Raw genomic sequence first — 6,639 nt, 5'->3', positions numbered from 1 at the left:
AGTCTTGACTAGACGAACCTTAATTGGCAAAGTAATGGCTCTGCTTTGGAATATGTTCTCTAGGTTGGTCATAACTTTCCTTCCAAGGAGTAAGCATCTTTTAATTTCATGGCTGCAGTCACCATCTGTAGTGATTTTGGAGCCCAGAAAAATAAAATCTGACACTGTTTCCACTGTTTCCCCATCTATTTCCCATGAAGTGGTGGGACCGGATGCCATGATCTTTGTTTTCTGAATGTTGAGCTTTAAGCCAACTTTTTCACTCTCCACTTTCACTTTCATCAAGAGGCTTTTGAGTTCCTCTTCACTTTCTGCCATAAGAGTGGTGTCATCTGCATATCTGAGGTTATTGATATATCTCTCGGCAATCTTGATTCCAGCTTGTGTTTCTTCCAGTCCAGCATGGCATAATGAACACTTAATCAACTACAATAGAGTGTATACAAACTTTTACATGCACTGGGAAAGTAAAAGATTCACCTGACTCACTTTATTGTGAAATTCTCTTAAATTATGATGATCTGGAACCTGACCTGCAGTATCTGCAACGTATGCCTGTACTTATAATCTCAACTATGTATAGAATCTTTAAAAAATAAAAAAAGCAACTCTCCATTCTTTCAGAGGTTTGGGCTCTTAAAAAAACACTGCTGCCCAGGCCCCACTGGGAGAGGAAAGAGAAAGAGATAGAGGGGAAGGGAGGAGCAGAGAAGAGGAAAGAGAGGATGGAGTTGGCACTGCAGGACCTAGAAAGTGAGCAGATGATGGAGTCCAGCTCCTGCAGCATGACTGGCGCAGCCTCCTGCACAAGGGAGCCTGGGAGCCTCGCAGTGGGCTCCGGGCCATTCAGACCAAATAGAAGATACAAAAGATATTGAACCTGATATTGAATCTCAACAATTTGATGTGACGTCATGGAGCTCCCCAAGGCAGGGACCAAGGCATGAAAATAGTCTTATCCCTTCAGGGAGGCTGGGGGCCAGGGGTTAAGAAGGGCTAGTTTCCACCTGCTAAGCTCCCTAGTTCCATCTTGGATAGTGGCGGGGGTGGGGGGTGGGAAGGGATACTTTAACACAGCCATTACCCACTTCCTCAGATCGGCCACTGATATCAGGTAGTTACCCTTCCAACACAGAGGTATCCGTCTTAAAGGGGAAGGAAGGGAGTTAAAAAAAATTTAATTGTTGTGTTAGTGTGTGATATATAGCAAAATGGCTCTTTCATATTCTTTTCTATTATGGTTTATTTAAAAATATTGAATTTAGTTCCCTGTGCTATGCAGTGGGACATTATTGTTTATCCATTCTACATATAATAGTTTGCATCTGCTAATCCCAAGTTCTCAATCCATCCCTCTGCCAGCCCACCTGCCCCCTAGCAACCACAAGTCTATCTTTGTCTAGTCTGTTCCATAAATTAAATTCACGTGCATCATATTTTAGATTACACATATAAGTGATACCTTATGGTATATGTATTTCCTTTTCTGACTTACTTCACTTAGTATGATAATCTCCAGGTCCATCCACGTTACTGAAAATGGCATCATTTCATTCTTTTTTTTTTTTTTTTAATGGATGCGTAAAATTCTTGGGTCAGGAAGATCCCCTGGAGAAGAAAATGGCAAACCATGCCGGTATTCATGTCTGGGAAATCCCATGGACAGAGGAGCCTGGCTACAGTTCATTGGGTTGCAAAGATTTGGACACGACTTAGTGACTAAACAACAATATTTCGCGTACCACATCTTCTTTATCCGTCCCTCTGTGAATGGACATTTAGGCTGCTTCCATGTCCTGGCTATTGTAAACTGCTGCTATGAACATAATGGTGCATATATCTTTTCAAATGAAAGGCATATATAAGCTTTACTGACAAATTGTCTTTTCTCCCTAATTTCACTGAAAGTGGAAATTTGAGCCCCATATTATATGAAGTATATGCAAAATAGAGGAGACAGGTTTTCAGGAAAGGCATTGACTGTAGTGTGTACTTTTTCAATCACATAAGGTACAATTTGTGATAAAAATAGAGAAGTAGAATGAAAAAAAATCTTAAATTTAATCTAGTGGAAAAACCTCTTAATATTCACTTTAAGAAAATACACTATTTTATCATAGAATTGGGGTCATGCTGTACATACAATTTCCTTTCCCAATTTATGACTGTATGATGTATTTTGGGGAGTCTACCAATTCTACAAATAGTCAATGGCTATGCCTTGACTGCACTTTCAACTTCCTGTTCTCAAAAACACAACTACAAAAACAAACTCGTATTTGAGCCCTAGCCCTTAGAGCTCCAGATTGTAAGGTACATTCTCCATATTTGGAGATAAGGATGCAGGGAAGACCCAATTCTGTGTCCATGCTGGATTTGTTTCTTTGACTTGATCTTTGTTGCTTTTGTTTTACATATATATATATATATATATATATATATATATGTATATATATGTATGTATGTATATAGCAAATACCTGCTTGATGGCTCTGGAACTCCCAGGGGACACTAGTAGTAAAGAACCCACCTGCCAATGCAGGAGACATAAAAGGTTCAATCTCTTGGTCGGGAAGATCCCTGAGGAAGGGAATGGCAACCCACTCCAGTATTCTTGCCAGGAGAATTCCATGGACAGAGGAGCATGGAATATATATATATATATATATATATATATATATATATACACACACATGTACATATACACTTCATCTCCAAGCATTTTAGTGCAAGAATGAACTCTTGAGTGCATCTTTTCTCACTTCCCTGTTTCCCCAAGTTTCAGAAAAGTCGTGATTTGAATAAGACTATGCTTAGTCACTCAGTTGTGTCTGACTCTTTGTGATCCACCAGGCTCCTCTGTCCATGGAATTTTCCAGGCAAGAATATTGGAGTGGGTTGCCATTTCCTTTTCCATGGGATCTTCCTGACCCAGGGGTTTGAACAACCATCTCCTACATCTGTCTCCTGCATTGCAGGTGGATTATTTACCTGGCTGAGCCATGAAGCATCCATGCTAAGTCACTTCAGTTGTGTCCGACTCTTTGTGTTCCTATGGACCATGGCCCGCCAGGCTTCTCTGTCCATGGAATTCTCCTGGCAAGAATACTGGAGTGGGTTGCCATTCCCTTCCCCAGGGATCTTCCTGGCCCAGAGATTGAACCTTTTATGTCTCCTGTATTGGCAGTTGAGTTCTTTACTACTAGTATACCCTAGGAAGCCCCCAAGCCATCAAGCAGCTATTTGCTATTATAATCATACATAATAGCCTGCCTCAGAGAATATGGTCCCTCTGCCTGACCGGTAAACTAAAGTGCCTTTGTTCAGTTCACAGAGAGATAATCGGACCCTGCCCACCTATGCATAGCTGCAAGAAAGGACTTCATAGATCCATCCTGAGTCCCGCCATTCCTAGAGCTGCTTTACAAGACTGAGGACCCTTTTTACTTTTCTTCCACATTGCCTCTCCCTCTCTATTCTGTCTTTTAATTTAGTTCCTCAGTGCTTGTCTCTCTCTGGTTCTATGAAAGAACTTGTCATCCAGACTCCAAAAAGATGGTTATTCTGAGACTTCAGTCTGCAACTTATTGGTGAGTTGGTGTTCCGAATAAAGTCATATTCCTTGCTTCAACACTTCATCTCTTGGATTTATTGGCCTGACATGCTGTGAGCAAAGGAAGCTTAGACTCAGTAACAATAGGATCTTCACAAGGTTAATTAATTTAAAAGGAGGCAATGCTGTGGCCCTTGCTCTAACATGACTTGCCTTAATATAAGAGTAAAGTTGGAACAGAAATACGCAGAGTGAAGACAATGTGAAGACACAGGGTGAACAAAGCCCTCTACAAACCATGGAAATGATGCTGAAAGCTCTTTTCTGTACTGGTGCCAAATTGAAACTCAGAGAATAGTGTTTTGGATTGAGTAAAAAAAGAGTAGCTTTATTGCTCTGCCAGGCAAAGGGGGACACAGTGCACTGCTGCCCTTGAAAACTATGAGTCCCAACCCAGGAGAATTCTATGAAGAGTTTTATATTAAGGGTTCAAGGGTGGAGTTGCTGACAAGATGAGGGTGTATCCAGAGACTGGATCTCATCTCAGGTGGTAAGTCTCTAATGTTTAACAGCTGAGTTTCTCTGGCCCCTTTAATCTTGTCTTCCCCTCCCTTAATTAGCAACTGTTTGAATCTGTCCTTTGGAGCTCAGGGACAGTCAAAGAGGCTAGAGTCTTGACTATAAGCAATGTGGGACAAAAAAGGTTTCTATGCCCAGGAGCCTCCCAGGGTCCTTCTCAGTTTCAGAAAGAAGTGCTTCACTCAACAACCTTCTGTAGGAACTAACCTTACAAACATTTTGACCTGGGACTTCTTAGTCTCCAAAACTGTGAGAAAATAAATTTCTGCTACCCAGTCTGTGCTTTTTTCTTACTGCAGCCCTACCAAACTGTGCAGGCATTTATGAAAAACTTAAATGATATTCCCATAAGAGTTGAAATAAGACCGTGTATACTCTCAACATTTCTATTTAACATTGCAACAGAGCTTATCTCACCCCCAAGCTAGTACAATTAAGCTAAAAAAATCTAAAAAGCATATGGATAATAAAAGAAATAATATTCTACTTACAGATAGCACAATTGGGTTTGTAGGCAACCCTGAAGAATCTACAAAACAGCTATTAGCACTAATACATGAATTTAGTAGGGTCATAAATTATAAGGTCAATATAGAAAATTAATTACATTTGCCAACACTGGTAATAAACATTTGGAAATTATATCATTCACAATAACATTAAAATGCACAATATACATGGATGCTGCTGCTGCTGCTGCTAAGTCACTTCAGTCGTGTCTGACTCTGCGACCCCACAGACGGCAGCCCACCAGGCTCCCCCGTCCCTGGGATTCTCCAGGCAAGAACACTGGAGTGGGTTGCCATTTCCTTCTCCAATGCATGAAAGTGAAAAGTGAAAGTGAAGTCGCTCAGTCGTGTCCGACTCTTAGCGACCCTATGGACTGTAGCCCACCAGGCTCCTCTGTCCATGGGATTTTCCAGGCAAGAGTACCAGAGTGGGGTGCCATTGCCTTTTCCAATATACACTGATACATTTAACTAAATATGTGCAAGATATTGTTAAAATTGCAAAATATCGTTAAAAGATTAAACAACACATACATATGAACGAAGACACTGTACTATATTAATGGACCAAAAGACTTTATAGTGTTAAGACTGTAATTCTCCAGTAGATATAGACTTAACTAAGTGCCAAATATAACCCAATAATGCTTTTAAAGAACTTATCAAATATATTCTAAGATACATATGAAAATGTAAGGGAAATAGAAGAGCCTAAACAGTTAAAGTGTAAAGGATATAGAAGACTGATTTTTCCTGATTCAAGGCTCATTATATTAGTCAGGAAAAGTGTGGTATTTAAGAAGGGTAGACATATAGAGGAGTGGGACAAAACAGAGAATTGAGAAATTAACATGCACATATTAAGTTAAATGATTTTTGCCAAAGGTAGCAAAAGCTTTTCAATGGAAAAGTGATCATTTTTCCAATAAACTATGCTGGAGAAATTGAGGAGAAAAAGAAAAAAAGAAAAAGAAAAGGAAATGCTTAAAACTGAAACTTCAAGTGAATCATGGACCTAAACATAAGTGGTAAACTTTAAAAGTTATATAAGAACACTTAGAAAAAAGGGAACATTTTGACTTTGAGTTAGGAAAGATTAAAATGAGGGACAAAAAGAAGGAACTCTAATTTAAAAGTCTAATTTCCTTGGAGAAGGAAATGGCAACCCACTCCAGTGTTCTTGCCTGGAGAATCCCAGGGAAGGGGGAACCTGGTGGGCTTCTGTCTTGGGGTCACACAGAGTCGGACACAACTGAAGTGACTTAGCAGCAACCTAAACTTTATCAATATTAAAAAAGGTGGATTTTCAAAACATGGTCTTAAAGAACTGAAAAGCCAATCACAACTATGAAACTATGTTTAAAATATAAATGGGTAAAAAATGATATCAATAATGTATGAATAACACTTAAATTCAATAAAAAGACCAACCCACATTTACAAAAAAATTTGAAAAGTTAAGAAATAAATACACATAACTTTAAGACAGACTAAAGGAGAAAAAATTTAAATCACAGAATGGATGAAGATTTTTAATACAGTTATTTAAAAGGATTTGTTTCTAGATTATATAAACTCATTTTACAAATCATTAAGGTGGAACAAAAGGAAGAAAAGAACAATGATGAAACAAGAAGGAAACAGCTCAAAGTTTTAAAAAGCCAACTCACAAAAATAGAAAAGCCAATACTCAAAACACAAATGAAAATGTCTTCAATGTAACTACCCTTTAGGGGAAAGCAAATTAACATTATAGTATGACATATCTTTATATACACTAGCATAACTAACACAAAACATATAATTCCAAGGTATTTTGTTAGGGGAACAAACAGAGCATGTACACATTTCTAGTAATAGCGCAAATTTGAATCATTACAAAGTGCTTTGAATTATCCACATTGAAGATATATGCCTATCCTAGGCATATATGTAAAAGAAATATTTAAATATATTCACTAAAATACATGCCCAAGAAGGTCATACCATTGCAATATG

Source organism: Bos javanicus, chromosome 6, assembly GCF_032452875.1.
Source record: "Bos javanicus breed banteng chromosome 6, ARS-OSU_banteng_1.0, whole genome shotgun sequence".
Taxonomy (NCBI): Eukaryota; Metazoa; Chordata; class Mammalia; order Artiodactyla; family Bovidae; genus Bos; species Bos javanicus.
Note: the sequence above shows the minus strand (reverse complement) of the source record.